Source organism: Microcaecilia unicolor, chromosome 4 (assembly GCF_901765095.1).
Source record: "Microcaecilia unicolor chromosome 4, aMicUni1.1, whole genome shotgun sequence".
Classification (NCBI taxonomy): Eukaryota; Metazoa; Chordata; class Amphibia; order Gymnophiona; family Siphonopidae; genus Microcaecilia; species Microcaecilia unicolor.
In genome coordinates, this window is record NC_044034.1 from 11,655,464 (window position 1) to 11,672,341 (window position 16,878).

A 16,878-nucleotide genomic window follows, 5' to 3' on the forward strand; every position below is an offset into this window, starting at 1 on the left:
CAAAATGTAAATAGTCTTTCAACACTGAGTCATCATTAAGTATTTTTCAGAGTCTGTTTCAAGACTCTTCCCTGATGGAGTCTATCAAAACACTGGCCACTGTCAGAAGTTCATTTGATGCAACTCAACCGCTAAGATAAGTGTTGAAACACAGACACACATGATATAGATATAGATAAAAATTTCTTTGAAACTTTTATGGAAGGTTTTTTTAAAGCCAGTGATTGGAGTATGGAGAACACTGTTTGGTGTCCGGCAAGTATTCTGAGGCTGATTACTTCCTTTTTATCTTGGAGCTATTACATTTTGAGAGGGTATAATTGATTGGAGACAAAAATGGTGACCAGAATTCAAAAATTTCAGTGAGAGGTCGCAGCTGTCAGCTATTCACTGGAAATACAGTCAGATCTCTGTAAAGGCATGATATCAGAGAAAAAATGTTAGGATAAGAAGGAATTATATAGTCAAAACTCAGGATCTTAATTAATTCCTGAACAATTTACTCATCACACCTTTTGAGACTAGAATTAAAAAAAAAAGATAGTGAGACTACTACTACTACTACTACTTAACATTTCTAGAGCGCTACTAGGGTTACGCAGCGCTGTACAAAATAAACAAAGAAGGACGGTCCCTGCTCAAAGGAGCTTACAATCTAAAGAACGAAATGTCAAGTTGGGCAGTCTGGATTTCCTGGGTAGAGGTGTAGAGGTTAGTTGCCGAAAGCGACATTGAAGAGGTGGGCTTTAAGCAGAGATTTGAAGATGGGCAGGGAGGGGGCCTGGCGTATGGGCTCGGGGAGTTTGTTCCACGCGTGGGGTGAGGCGAGGCAGAAAGGGCAGAGCCTGGAGTTGGCGGTGGTGGAGAAGGGTACTGAAAGGAGGGATTTGTCTTGAGAGCGGAGGTTACGGGTAGGAACGTAAGGGGAGATGAGGGTTGAGAGGTAAGGAGGGGCTGCAGATCGAGTACATTTGTAGGTTAGTAGCAGAAGCTTGAATTGAATGTGGTACCTGATCGGAAGCCAATGAAGTGACTTGAGGAGAGGGGTGATATGAGTGTATCGGTTCAGGCGGAAGATAAGACGTGCAGCAGAGTTCTGAACGGACTGAAGGGGGGATAGGTGGCTAAGTGGGAGACCAGTGAGGAGTAGGTTGCAGTAGTCAAGGCGAGAGGTAACGAGAGAGTGGATGAGTGTACGGGTGGTGTGCTCAGAGAGGAAAGGGCGGATTTTGCTAATGTTATAGAGGAAGAAACGACAGGTCTTGGCTATGCTGGATATGCGCAGAGAAGGAGAGGGAGGAGTCGAAGATGACACCGAGGTTGCGGGCAGATGAGACGGGGACAATGAGGGTGTTATCAACCGAAATAGAGAGTGGAGGTAGAGGAGAAGAGAGAGATTAAAAAGGTTGAGTAATAACTTGAAAATATTAAGAATCATTTCTTCAGTTGGAAAGTTAGGGATTATTGATTATATTTATATATAAAATCAGTTATTTATTTATTTATTACATTTGAATCCCACATTTTCCCACCTATTTGCAGGCTCAATGAAGAAAAAAGATGTACAATAGAACAAGAATGGTCTAAGGTTTGACAATTAAAATTCAATGCGAAGAAATGCAAAGTGATGCACTTAGGGAATAGAAATCCACAGGAGACGTATGTGTTAGGCGGGGAGAGTCTGATAGGTACGGACGGGGAGAGGGATCTTGGGGTGATAGTATCCGAGGATCTGAAGCGACGAAACAGTGTGACAGGGCGGTGGGTGTAGCCAGAATGTTGCTGGGCTGTATAGAGAGAGGTATGACCAGCAGAAGAAAAGAGATGTTGATGCCCCTGTACAAGTCGTTGGTGAGGCCCCACCTGGAGTATTCTGTTCTGTTTTGGAGGCCGTATCTTGCTAAGGATGTAAAAAGAATTGAAGCGGTGCAAAGAAAAGCTACGAGAATGGTATGGGATTTGAGTTACAAGGCGTATGAGGAGAGACTTGCTGACCTGAACATGTATACCCTGGAGGAAAGGAGAAACAGGGATGATATGATACAGACGTTCAAATATTTGAAAGGTATTAATCTGCAAATGAACCTTTTCCGGAGATGGGAAGGCAGTAGAACTAGAGGACATGAAATGAGATTGAAGGGAGGCAGACTCAAGAAAAATGTCAGGAAGTATTTTTTCATGGCGAGAGTGGTGGATGCTTGGAATGCCCTCCAGCGGGAGGTGGTGGAGATGAAAACGGTAATGGAATTCAAACATGCATGGGATAAACATTAAGGAATCTTGTTCAGAAGTAATGGATCCTCAGAAGCTTAGCCGAGATTGGGTGGCGGAGCCTGTGGTGCGAGGCGGGGCTGGTGCTGGGCAGACTTCTACGGTCTATGACCTGAAAATGACAGATATAAATCAAGGTAAGGTATACACAAAAAGTAGTACATATGATTTTCTTGTTGGGCAGACTGGATGGACCGTGCAGGTCTTTTTCTGCCATCATCTACTATGTTACTAACCAGCTTATTTTCGAACGAGAAGAGCGACCATCTTCCGGCACAAATCGGGAGATGGCCGCCAATCTCCTAAAACAGGCAAAATCGGTATAATTGACTGCCGATTTTTTTACACACTCACCGGCATTCCGTCGTGGAGGCGGCCAAACTACAAGGGGGCGTGTTGGCAGGGTAACGAAGGCGGGACATGGGCGTGCTTACGAGATGGCCGACTTCAGCTAATAATGGAAAAAAGAAAACCGGCGATGATGAGCATTTTGTCGGCTTCAGTTGGTCCCTTTTTATTCACGACCAATCCTAAAAAGGTGCCCAAACTGACCAGATGACCACCTCCACATACTCCCCCAGTGGTCACCAATCCCCTCCCACCCAAAAAAAAAAAACACCTTTTTTGCCAGCCTCTCTGCCAGCTTGAAATGTGATACCCAGCTCCCTGACAGCAGTATGCAAGTTCCTGGAGCAGTTTTTAATGGGTGCAGTGCACTTCAGGCAGGTGGACCCAGGCCCATCCCCCCTACCTGTTACACTTGTGCTGGTAAATGGGAGCCCTCCAAACCCCCCCAAAACCCACTGTACCCACATGTAGGTGCCCCCCTTCACCCATAAGGGCTATGGTAATGGTGTAGAGTTGTGGAGAGTGGGTTTGGGGGGGGATTTGAGGGGCTCAGCACCCAAGGTAAGGGAGCTATGCACCTGGGAGCTATTTGTGTATTTTTTAAACATTTTTAGAAGTGCCCCCTAGGGTGCCCGGTTGGTGTCCTGGTATGTCAGGGGGACCAGTGCACTACGAATACTGGCTCCTCCCACAACCAAATGCCTTGGATTTGGCCGGGTTTAAGCTGGCCGGTTCCAGTTTCTATTATAGCTGAAAAACGATGCCGGCCATCTCAGACCCGGCCAAATCCAATGCATTTGGCTGGCTGCAACCGTATTATCGAAACTAAAGATGGGTAGCCATCTTTTTCGATAATACGGTTCAAGACCGCTGTTTGCAGCGCCGTCCAAATAGATGGCCGCTCATCTAGATGGCTGGCGCCGTTCGATTATGCCCCTCCAAGTTACTATATAAATAAAAGGATTTTTTATATGATGTAGATAGGCTAGTAGGGGGAGAATAACAGAAGACGACCCTTTCATACTTACCTGAGGAAGAGGAGGATGGGCATCTTTCAACACTGGCCCATGCAAGAAGGATTTTCCTGGAAGACACTGAAAGATAAAAGAGATCAATGAGAAAAATACACAGACACTAGAGTGTGACATAAAGAGAATTTACTTAAATCTGAGAATCTAAGATACATTAATACTTAATAGAGAAACACCCTGAGTGTAATGAGACTTGTTGGAGGAAAAAAATGTAAAAAAAAAAAAAAAACAACTTGTAAAGTATCTTGTTTATACCAGACTGATTTCAAAAGAATTTAAGTGAAAGTTCAAGCAAAGAATACTGAAAACTAAGGGCCCTGTTTACAAAGCCATACTGTAGGTGCGCAAACCATTTAGTGCACGCTAATGCTCAAGACACCCATAGGAATATGATAGAATTAGAGGGATTTGGCTGATAACATCTTATTAGTTTTCTGCTCTTATTCTATAAGGCTTAGGCTTGTCCTGAAATCGTTAAATAAATGACATTAAGTGCACCCCATAGTTGTACCTCTCTCTTGGTGCCAGTTCATAGAATTGCCCCTCAGTGCTTTCATCACATCATAGCTGAGGTAATCCGCTCGGTGAACTGTGACATTATAGTAAGGAGTGATCTGGTGACATTCACTGACTGTTACATGTACATTTCTGCTCATTCAGGGATGGGTCTGTCCTGATGCCTTTTAGCTGAGTTCCAGGATACAGATTTCAATCTGAAATAACTCCTGTGATGTGGAAGCTCATTTTCATCTAATTTAACCATTTATAACCTGTAACTGTTGATTGGTTTTGAGAGCTCCAGGATATAGTTGCGGATTCTGGATCCTCTGGTGTCACAAAGCTCAGCAGAGCTGGTGTTAGGTGAACTCAGTGGTCCTCAGGAAAACGAGACTAGAAAGGTAGAACTTCAGGCTGAAGCAATGTGGCTGACAGAGATCTTTAGCTGGAGATCGTGTATAGCTAGTGGGTGAAGTGAGGGTCCCGTAACCACAGCTTCCTACCACTCCACAGGCATTATGTGATAACATCAAGATGTGCTGGTCTGTGACCACTTACTTTGTTATTTGTTGTTTTGTTTTTTTAGTTTTTCAAAGCTTTATTGAAAATATTGTTAAATTTAACAGTAGTAACCAGAAAACTAAGGGGTCCTTTTACTAAGCTGCGTTGGTGCCTATGTGCACCCAACGCACATCAATTTGGAGTTACCGCCTGGCTACCATGTGGCCCAGGCGGTAATTTCATTTTTTACGCATGTCTGTTATGTGCGCCGGAAAATAACATGTGACACTTTATTGTTAATGGGTGGAAGTAAGGTCTCAGACCCAAAATGAACATGCATCAATTTTTATTTTTCAGCAAAAATAAAAAAGGCCTTTTTTACAGGCTTACTGAAAAATGGATCTGCACATGCCCAAAACTCGCGCCTACACCAGTGCAGGCCATTTTTCGACGCGCCTTGGTAAAAGGGCCCCTAAATCTTAAAGAATCAACACCCCTTCATCCCCTTCCATCAACACCCCTTCGTCCTCTCCCTCCCTCCACCCCCTTCCCCCCAACCGTGACCACTTATTTTGAAAGTGCTCACAGTGCTGTCATTGAAGAGAAGGTAGATCAATGAAGAACCATCACTCAATAAAATGTTCAAAAGGGCAGGACAAGATTGTGGGGTAGGAACGCGAAGGAAGCTGGGGCTAGATACTAGAAGGAGAATGAGAAGAATGAGATGCTAGTGAATACTGAGGAAGGGAGAGAATGGGGAGATGCAGGGGGTAGATGCTGAGGAAAAGAGAAATGGAGGCTGCTTGTAGTAAGGAGTAAGAGCAGGAAAGGAGGGAGACCCCTCTTCTGCTCACTTAGAAACAATATGGGGACAACAGTTCTACCGGGATTGGTACAGTGCACATGAGGAGAGAGGCAGAGGGAGTTGGTGGGCAGGGGATGGAGGAGATTGTGAAAGGGGGATAAGCTTCTGAGTATGGTGAGAGAAGAAGGCTGGGATAAGAGTGGGTGGTAAGAGGAGGAAGGCTGTGCTGGAGTCACCACTGGTAAAGGAGGAAGTGCTGTACCAGAGCCACCATTGATGGGAGGGTAATGGAGCCACTGCAAGTCTGGAATATGGGTTTGAGTGGGAGAAGGTAGAAGTCTCGATTAATCTAGGGTGCTCAGTACACTTGTACTGGCCCTGCTGACAACAAAAGAGATTTCTTGTTGAATGAAGGATCTGAATCTATAGCTCTCTGTGCAACAAAATCACTCTAGTGTTACTGAGAATTATCTCTCCGTGTTTAATCCAGAGTGAGACAGAGAGGAAAAGACAGAAAGTGGAGTCTGAATTTGAGGAGCTACACCAGTTTCTGAATAAGGAGAAGCAGATCATGTTCTCGAAACTGAAGGAGGAAGAGAAGAAGATTCTCCAGAGAATCAGGGAAAATGTGACCCAGCTAGAAAAGCAAAGTTCATCCCTCATGCAGCTGATCACCGAGATAGAGGAGAAGAGTCAGCAGCCGGCCATCGAGTTACTGAAGGTGAGATTAACAAATCTTTTTCTACGGGGGTTACTGATCTTCCAGGAGGAATCAGGGAATTCAAGTAGCAGATCAAAATATCTTACATAAGGGCTGATTTTTCAGCCAGCAGCTGCACTTACCAAATCAGAGCTTTTAAAATAATTTCATGGGGCTTAAATGGCCAAATCCTCCTGCTCTGAAGAAGGTGTAAATTGCTGTATGTGCTCTACACATGTACACGTGGAGGGGCATAATTGAACGAAAACGTCTATCTCCATGGGTGTTTATCTCCGAGAACGGGTCCGTGAAGGGGTGGACCGAACCGTATTTTCGAAAAAAATAGACGTCCATGTTTTATTCGACAATTTGTGAGCTGGGCGTTTTTGTTTTTCAGTGATAATGGAAAATGAATGCGCCCAGCTCAAAAACGAATAAATCCAAGGCATTTGTTCGTGGGAGGGGCCAGGATTCGTAGTGCACTGGTCCCCCTCACATGCCAGGACACCAACCGGGCACCCTAGGGGGCACTTCTAAAAATGTTTAAAAAATAAACAAATAGCTCCCAGGTGCATAGCACCCTTCCCTTGTGTGTTGAGCCCCCCAAATCCCCCTCAAAACCCACTGCCCACAAGTCTACACCATTACTATAGCCCTAAGGGGTGAAGGGGGGCACCTACATGTGGGTACAGTGGGTTTGGGGGGGGTTGGACGACTAATAAGCATTAAGCAGCACAATTGTAACAGGTAGGGGGGGGATGGGACTGGGTCCACCTGCCTGAAGTCCACTGCACCCCCTAACAACTGCTCCAGGGACCTACATACTGCTGCCAGGGAGGTGGGTATTACATTTGAGGGTGAAAATAAAAAGTTGTGAAACATCATGTTTTGTGGTGGGAGGGGGTTAGTGACCACTGGGGGAGTCAGGGGAGGTCATTCCCGATTCCCTGGTAATCTGGTCATTTAGGGCACTTTTTGGGGCCTTATTCGTGAAAAAACAGGGTCCAGGAAAAGTGCCCTAAATTCTAGCTACAAACGCATACTTTTTTTCCATTATCGGCGAAAGGCGCCCATCTCTCCTCGGCCGATAACCACGCCCCAGTTCCACCTTTGCCACGCCTCCGACACGCCCCCGTCAACTTTGTACGCTTCCGCGATGGAGTGCAGTTGAAAACGTCCAAAATCGGCTTTCCATTATACCGATTTATTTGTTTTTGTGAGATAAACGTCTATCTCCCGATTTGGGTCGAAATCTAGGCGTTTTGCTCTTTCAATTATAAGGTGGCTAGGTTATGTGTTTTTAATGATCAATATTTGACTCAGTGAAAAGGTACCAAACATGGGTTACAAATAGCAGAGATAAAGGCTATAAAAGTTTGGAGGGGTAAATTGGGCAATTTCCATTTTTGAAAGTTTTATGTACTATAGGGTCACTAGAAAGGGACTATGCAACTTTTTCACAACGTTGAAGTTTTTCATGCTCTACAGCCTAATAAACTGTGGGTAAACATTTCTCATTTTTTAAAGACGTAGTTAGTCCATTCCTGAGGCTGAAATTTTGAAGGATTATACAGTTGATATCCCTCTGGTAGAAATAAGTCATTTACCCCACTTTTGACACCTTTTCACCCAGATATCACAACTATACCTCTGCCCAAACCAGGCCCTTGAGAGCCTCTACATGCAGATCACGGATCAGAGCCACTAAGGAGGTTTCAGTACTGTGCCCCATCCAAAAGTCTGATTGATTGGCATAAAGGACCTGTGTTTTATCTAAATACTTGAAAAGTTGCCCAAGTATCAATTACAACTTAGGAGATAAATGTTAGGTTTGAAACAGGCTGATACACTGGACATCATGACTTTTGTTTCCATAATGAGTTTGGGTGTTTCTTATAGATTTTTGGATGCTGATCATAGAAATGGCATCAACATTTTGTAGCTGTTAAGTGATTGAGCAGAGCTGTGAGTAGAGTATCCTAATGTATAATGTGTTCTCATAAAGTGTGGAATCTAACTAGAAATATTCTCTGTTTCATTTCCCTTTAGGATGTGAAGGATGCCCTGAGCAGGTACAAATTAGTTTTCTGTCCTTTTCTATGTGGCTGGATGGATTTTGAGTGAGAAAGAAGGGAATTAATTGATTGGTGAAAGCGAAAGGGGTAGCTTAATGGTTAGTGCAGCGGGCTTTGATCGATTCCCACTGCAGCTCCTTGTGACCTTGGGCAAGCCACTTAACCCTCCATTGCCCCAGGTACAAAAAAACTTAGATTGTGAGCCCCCTAGGGACAGAGAAAGTACCTGTATATAATGGGTACAGTGCTGCATATTTATTTATTAGGACTTATTTACCGCCTTTTTGAAGGAATTCACTAAAGGTGATGTACAGTAAGAATAGATCAAACATGAGCAATAGGCAATTAGAGCAGTAAAAATATTGAAAAACAATACAAAGTATGGCATGGTATACTATTTATTATTATTATGTTTTTTTTTAGAAAAAACTATTTTATTCAGGATTTTTTAATTGGAATATGTCAGTTTTTGGAAATGTGCATCTGTGATATTTTTCATGTACGTTTCAATTTTTGTAGTATTGCTGCATGCTGAGTCTGACTTCTTGAGGTAACTTTCCATTTCAGTATTTCGCCTTCATGTGTTTTTCAGGTGTGATCAAGGAAGGTGCAGTATTCTGCTAGCGTATAGTTTGAATCCCTTTTTGTTTGTTTTTTTCCACTAGGTTGTGCACTGGTGTTTTAGAGCCAGGTGTAATTACAGTTGCCTTTCCACGCCACGCATAAGGTTGTCGCTCGTTCTGTCCTTGGAATTAGTGCTGTTTATGGTTTGTTTGGTTTTTTTTTTTTAATATATGTTTTATTGATGACATAAACTTCTACAATAAATCCGAACAATCAAAATGAATTACAACAGTGGTTTACCATGAGTCTTGTTACTATAATCTTGACAGATTCTATGTATCATCGTTACATTTTTTCTTTTCCCCCCCCCCTCATGTTCCACCCCCCCCTTCCCCTTTTCCCCTTTCCCTCACCAGGTTGCTATATGTTATTACTGTATTTAACCATTAAGTACTCTACTTCGAGCTCGAGGTGTTAAAGTGTCCAAGAATGGTAACCAACATTGTAGGTATTTCTCGCCCTTTGGAGTGGCTAAGTCCTGCACTGCCCTGCGTTCTAGGGCACTCAACGAGATCATGTATGCCCTCCATACTTGGGTAGTGGGTTTTTCCTCCTGGAGCCAGAGCTTGAGTATCGTTTTTTTTCCCATCAGCACAGCTCGGCATTGGAAATAGCGGAGTCCTGCTTTAGATGATCCATGAGTCGTGAAGATATTAAACAAAAGTCCCGGGTGTCTGACCCATTGAACCTTCCACATCTTAGAGACCTGTCTGCAGACCATGGCCCAGAATCCCAATATTGGAGGACAGTGCCAGAACATATGGCCCAGGTGTGCCCCTCCCCCTGTGCATTTCGGACAATCATCTGCTGGTCTTAAGGTAGCCCTGTATGCTCTATGGGGGGAGATAAATAGTCTCATCACAAATTTATACTGGGTTTCTCATAATTCCGCACTCCCACACTCTTTATAGCATGTCTGCAGGCATGTCTGTATTACATCTGCCCCAATTGTCAACCCCAATTCCCCTGCCCACGCCTGCGCCAGCCCTTGGAATGGTGCTAGAGGCATAGCGGCTCGAATCTGCGCATGATAGTATTTTAAGGGCACTGCCTGTTTCGCTTCCAAATCTAGAATTTCCATCAACTTTACCCGCACTTCATATTGGAGTGCTGCCCTGGGAAGCGATTGTATATAGTGCTGTATTTGTGCATAGGCTAAGAAATCTTTGATCTCTAACCCCTGGCGCCTCTGCAAAACCTCTCTAGGTTGTAGTGTTCCATCTCTCTTAATAATCTGGAATAAGAAGAAAATCCCTACCTCTCCCCATTGCGTAAAGGTACGCGATGACCTACCCACCGGGAAGTCCACATTTCCTCTGATTGGCAGGAATGGAGAGACCTCTGCATCCAGACCACACAGTCTGCAGATCCACTGCCATGCTCTCTTTAATGGTATAAACAAGAATTGGATATGTTTTGGTGTTTTTACTTTACCTGGTCCCGCATGCAGCCAATAGCTGAAATGTACATTCCTGAGCATCCTACATTCTGTTTCTGGGTAAGTGAAATATCCTGTTCCTCTAAACCAGTCTCCTATATGTCGCATGCACCCTGCTATGGATAGCCATTTGACACTTAGCACCCCTAGCCCTCCCTTATCTTTGGGTAGATATGTTTGTTTTAATGATACCCGGGCCCTTTTCCCATTCCATAAAAATTGTTTTACTATCCTATGTAACGCTAATTCATCCCTGCGGGTCAAAAGAAGTGACAATACCTGGGTGATATATGTCCACTTGGGGACTATTATCATATTATACACTGCTATTCTGCCCCACAGTGATAAGGTCAGCTTCCGCCACATTTGTAGCGTTTCTTTTGTGGATTCCCAGAGTGGTGCCAAATTGGTTTGGTGTAGTTGGTCCAATTTGATAGGGAGGTATATTCCTAGATATTTTATTTTGTCTTCTTTCCACTGCAGAGGGAATGGCCCCTGCCACTGTGACTTTATCCGCGATGTAGTTGGCAGGGCCACTGATTTATGTCTATTTAAAGTGAACCCTGAATGATAGCCAAATTCATCTACCAGCTCTAATAGGTTGTGCAGTGAGTGCTGCGGTTGTGTTAATGTGAGTAGGATATCATTTGCAAAGGCTAGTACCTTAGTGGGCAGACTGGGGATTGCCACTCCCGCTATTTCCGCATTGTTCTCTACCGTTCGTAGGAACGGTTCTATGTATAATAAGAATAGGAGCGGTGACAGTGGGCACCCCTGTCTCGTACCCCTCTGCACTGGGAACGCCTGGGACGCCATTTTGTTTACTAATATACGAGCTTGTGGCTCCGTATATAAAGCTGTGATAGCATGCAGGTACCAGCCCCCCAGACCTACATATTTTAATACTTCAAAAAGGTACCCCCACCGCACTTTATCAAAGGCTTTTTCGGCATCCAGGTTTACCAGCAGAAGAGGGTCTCCTGTCTCTCGGCTATGCGCTAAGGCTAGCAAGGCTCGCCTGACATTAAGACCTGGATGCCGTCCTCGCACAAACCCCACTTGGTGTGCCCCAACCACATGGTGGAGGTGCTTCGCCAATCGGTCTGCTAGTATTCTTGCTAATATTTTGAGGTCTACATTGAGGAGGGAAATTGGTCTATATGCTTCTAGGCTTTCTGGGTCTTTTCCGGGCTTTGGTATCAAGGTTATGAGTGCCTCATTCACTCCTGGGGGAAACCGTTCCTGCTCTACCACTTCATCAAAGTATTTAGCCAGAGGCACACTCACTCTATGGGATAGCAGCTTGTAATATTCTGTTGAGAATCCATCAGTTCCGGGGCTGGTGCCTCCCGAAAGCGACCCAATCACCTTTTGTATTTCCTGTGCATCTAGTGGGGCGTTAAGTTGCTCTCTCATTTCTGGCGTTAAATTTGGGATTCCTGAGTCTTCCAAGTAATCCCGTATTGCTGTGCTCTCAGACTCTTGCTCCGCCCTAAACACCCCGGAGAAGTAATCTCTGAATAGGTTCATTAACTCTAAGGGCCTATGCTTTCTAGTTCCATCTGGAGCTTTTAGCACAGAGATGTGGGAGTTCCCTGTCCATACTTGGACTATCCGCGCCAGCAATTTCCCAGTGCGGTTTCCAAATTTAAAATATTGAAACCGTCTATGAAATAGGTATTTTTGTGTTTTTTCATGGATTAATGTGTTAAGTCCTGCTAGGTTTGCCATCATTTGGTCATAATGGGCCTGGGACGGCTGGTGCTGGTGTTTCTGTTTTGAAATCCTGTATTGGCGCTCTAGTTGCACTATACCCTGTGTCAGCCTTTTATTTCTCGCCGCTACATACAGTGGTGGAAATAAGTATTTGATCCCTTGCTGATTTTGTAAGTTTGCCCACTGACAAAGACATGAGCAGCCCATAATTGAAGGGTAGGTTATTGGTAACAGTGAGAGATAGTACATCACAAATTAAATCCGGAAAATCACATTGTGGAAAGTATATGAATTTATTTGCATTCTGCAGAGGGAAATAAGTATTTGATCCCCCACCAACCAGTAAGAGATCTGGCCCCTACAGACCAGGTAGATGCTCCAAATCAACTCGTTACCTGCATGACAGACAGCTGTCGGCAATGGTCACCTGTATGAAAGACACCTGTCCACAGACTCAGTGAATCAGTCAGACTCTAACCTCTACAAAATGGCCAAGAGCAAGGAGCTGTCTAAGGATGTCAGGGACAAGATCATACACCTGCACAAGGCTGGAATGGGCTACAAAACCATCAGTAAGACGCTGGGCGAGAAGGAGACAACTGTTGGTGCCATAGTAAGAAAATGGAAGAAGTACAAAATGACTGTCAATCGACAAAGATCTGGGGCTCCACGCAAAATCTCACCTCGTGGGGTATCCTTGATCATGAGGAAGGTTAGAAATCAGCCTACAACTACAAGGGGGGAACTTGTCAATGATCTCAAGGCAGCTGGGACCACTGTCACCACGAAAACCATTGGTAACACATTACGACATAACGGATTGCAATCCTGCAGTGCCCGCAAGGTCCCCCTGCTCCGGAAGGCACATGTGACGGCCCGTCTGAAGTTTGCCAGTGAACACCTGGATGATGCCGAGAGTGATTGGGAGAAGGTGCTGTGGTCAGATGAGACAAAAATTGAGCTCTTTGGCATGAACTCAACTCGCCGTGTTTGGAGGAAGAGAAATGCTGCCTATGACCCAAAGAACACCGTCCCCACTGTCAAGCATGGAGGTGGAAATGTTATGTTTTGGGGGTGTTTCTCTGCTAAGGGCACAGGACTACTTCACCGCATCAATGGGAGAATGGATGGGGCCATGTACCGTACAATTCTGAGTGACAACCTCCTTCCCTCCGCCAGGGCCTTAAAAATGGGTCGTTGCTGGGTCTTCCAGCACGACAATGACCCAAAACATACAGCCAAGGCAACAAAGGAGTGGCTCAGGAAGAAGCACATTAGGGTCATGGAGTGGCCTAGCCAGTCACCAGACCTTAATCCCATTGAAAACTTATGGAGGGAGCTGAAGCTGCGAGTTGCCAAGCGACAGCCCAGAACTCTTAATGATTTAGAGATGATCTGCAAAGAGGAGTGGACCAAAATTCCTCCTGACATGTGTGCAAACCTCATCATCAACTACAGAAGACGTCTGACCGCTGTGCTTGCCAACAAGGGTTTTGCCACCAAGTATTAGGTCTTGTTTGCCAGAGGGATTAAATACTTATTTCCCTCTGCAGAATGCAAATAAATTCATATACTTTCCACAATGTGATTTTCCGGATTTAATTTGTGATGTGCTATCTCTCACTGTTACCAATAACCTACCCTTCAATTATGGGCTGCTCATGTCTTTGTCAGTGGGCAAACTTACAAAATCAGCAAGGGATCAAATACTTATTTCCACCACTGTAGCTAATGATTTCTCCTCGCAACACTGCCTTTGAGGCTTCCCAGAATAGCCCAGGTGTGACTTGATGTTGACCATTCATCTCTGCATAGTATTCCCATTTCTGTTCTAGGTAAGTGCGAAAATCTGGGTCTCCTGCTAGATATGTAGGGAATCTCCAGCGCATATGATGTTCCTCTGCTAGTCCCAATTCCATATCCACCCAAATCAGGGTGTGATCGGATATTGCCATTGATCCTACCTCTGCTGTGTGTACAACTTCAAACAAAGTTTTTGTCACTAATATATAGTCTATTCGGGACCACGTATGATGTGCTTTGGATAGGTGCGTGTATTCCCGGTGCGTTGGGTGCAGGAGGCGCCAGGGGTCTACCAATTCCAACATTTTACAGAGATAGTCTAGCCCTGTACCTCTCCTGAGTGCTCCCCAAGCTGTACTGGATGACCTATCAAGATCCGGGTCTAGCACCTGGTTAAAATCTCCCAGTAATATCCAAGGTGCTGAGTCATATTTTGTCCCTAGTTGTACTAGTGAGTGTAAGAATTGCGGGTCTCGCGTGTTGGGCCCATATATCCCACAGATGTAGTATTCCTGCCCTTGGTAACTTAAATGTACCAGCTGTATCTGTTTCTACCATGCACGTTCGGCCCGTCAGGCCCTTTTTTATAAGAATGGCCACCCCTCCCCGGCGGCCCTCCGCCGAGGAAGAGGAGTAGCACTCTCCCACCCATTGCTGTTTTAGTTTCTGGTGTTCCTCCTCAGTAAGTTTTGTTTCTTGCAAACATGCTATAGACACTGAGTTCCGTTTCAGATGGGCTAGTATCTTGGTCCGTTTAATTGGGGAGGTTATCCCCGATACATTCCAAGATGCTAAGCGCAACGGTGGTGGTTTAACCATTGCTTCTCATGTGATAGCTGAATTCAAAATTCTGGCATAGTCTAGGGTTCTGGGTCTCCCAGCCTCGACCCGTCTCCCCCTTAAGTGGTACAAATATGTTCATAGTGTCACCTATCTTGTTCATTGTGTAAGTAACTTGAAAACCTGGTGTAGGGTTAACCCCCCTTCCATTCTCCCTCCCCCTCCCCTCTTCCCCCCTCTACTCCCTCTGCTCCCTCTTTCCCCTTCCAGCTCGCTCATTTTGGCAAGCGGGTCCGTTAAACACATCCAGAGCCCGCCTCCAACCCCCTTAAACATTATTTTGATAGTTTCTTTATCCCCTCAACGCAACACACCATATAACATTTTAACATTGCAAAACTTACAGCCATTGTCTTATAGAGATTTGCCCTTCAGCGTGTGACCTAGTCAATATTGCTTGTCTCCACCTTATCCCTTTTGTGGGAATCCATGTTACTCCGCTCGTGTTTTCACCCAAGTGAAGAGGTTATCCATTCTTGAGCCAAATCTGGCGTTGAAAAGTTCTTCCATCCGCTGCTTGTTTGTATCCTTAGGGTGGCCGGGTATTGCAATACAAATCGTTGTTTCTTTCTACCAGCCGGGTGCAGATTGGTGTAAAGGCCCTTCTCCTTACTGTCAATGATGCTGAATAATCTTGGAATATTCTTATGGGCCCTCCTTCAAATTTGGCCTCTTCTTTATTAGCTTTGTATAATCTGAGGACTGCTGCTTTCTGGGTATAGCGGTGAAACTTTGCTATGATCACTCTGGGCCGATTTTCTCGAGGCGCTTTTTGGCCTATCCTATGTGCCCTGTCCAGGTGTATTTCACCCCCCTCACAGACCTCCGGGAATCGCGCTACCAGCCATGTTTCGAGGGTTGCCTTGATGTGGTTCTCTGCCAGCATTTCTGGAAATCCCACGAACCTTAGATTTTCCCTCCGTGCGCGGTTCTCGAGGTCATCCAGCTTTTCTTGATATTCTTTTGTCAGCTGTTCCAGCCGTTCCATGCTTGTTCCCTGCTCAGCCTGGATATCTTCTACTTCAGAGACTCTTGCTTCCAATTCACCGGTTCGTCGGCCCAACTCTGTTGTGACCGCTGTAATCCCGATGATTTGCTCTGAGAGTTGTGTAAAGCGAGAATCAAGCGCTCGTACCACCGCATCGGTGATTTCCAATACCAGCGATTCACTTGGCGCCTGTGCACGGGGAGCCGGTGGTGTGGCTGGCGCCATTTTGTTTTCGGCTCCGCGGAGCCTGTCGTCCTTTCTTTTTGCTGGTTTTGCTGCCGCTGACATGGTTTGTTGGATTACAAATTTGTCCATACACGCCTACCAGGTGAGTACTACGTCTCCCGGTGTGTTTTCGCCGTCTGGGCTATGTAAAAACTCGGGTTTTAAAGCGGGCTCTGGAGCAGACGATGTATCACGCGTCCACCGTCGCTCACTGCGTCACGTGACCATGGTATACGTAATAGAACATTATAAGTGATAACGAAGGGTAAAGCAATGATGTAATATATAGAAGGATAAGAAAGTAGGAAGAGTTAGAAAGTAAGGTGATTGAGTTAAAGAAAGTTGCACATGGGGTCAGAGAAATGGTTAAATGTTATCTCAGCAAGGGTAGGAGTTGATAAACATGTCCTGCTGCAGTATGTGCAGCCTGAGTCACTCCTTGTGTGTGTCAGTGAGACTAACGAGTTAGTTACTTCTTCCAGTAACTAACTCGTCTATTTGTCTAGTAGTGCTATAGAAATGATTAGTAGTAGACGTGGAATTGAGAAAGGGAGGTGGGATTAAGTGAGGAGTGGGAGAACTAAAGTGTGGAGGAAGTACTGAGAAATGAAGGGGAAGAGATGGAGGAGAGGGGAGGAGAATTACAGACCTACCTTCCCTTCCCCCTGACTCTCTCTTTTTCATCCCTGTACTGCCAGAACTTCTCTCCCACCAACCTCCATGATATCTCCTCTCTTCCTGTCCTCACCTATTTGGCCCTCCATGAATCCTCTCTTCAATCCCCACCAAACTCCATCCTGTGAATCTCCTTTCCATCTCTACCCTGCCAGTGGTGCTGCCCCTCAACCCTAGTGCAGAAGGAGCTGCTGGTGATGATCTCTGCTCTGATGCTGTCCATAAGAGAATAATGCTATAAAAATATGTTTATGTTTCTTTGGATTGTAAATAAACATATGGATAATGGTGAGCCAGTTAACACTGTTTATCTGGATTTTCAGGAGACATTTGATAAAGT

The 16,878-nt window shown here is 45.0% G+C and overlaps 2 protein-coding genes across 3 annotated transcripts in view; both read left to right on the top strand.

Annotated features, from left to right (window-relative positions):
- Positions 1-16,878, top strand: part of LOC115468205 (E3 ubiquitin-protein ligase TRIM39-like) — a 1,720,076-nt gene that overhangs the window by 25,964 nt on the left and 1,677,234 nt on the right. The window lies entirely within an intron of this gene.
- LOC115468309 (zinc finger protein RFP-like) overlaps positions 6,134-16,878 on the top strand; it is a 40,093-nt gene continuing 29,348 nt past the window's right edge. Inside the window, exons 1-2 of one of the 2 annotated variants that reach the window (XM_030199952.1) lie at positions 6,134-6,175; positions 8,204-8,226. The gene's annotated coding sequence lies outside the window, so the exon portion shown is untranslated. Of the gene's footprint in view, positions 6,176-8,203; positions 8,227-16,878 lie in introns of those variants that run through there. The other variant, XM_030199951.1, reaches the window with a different exon arrangement.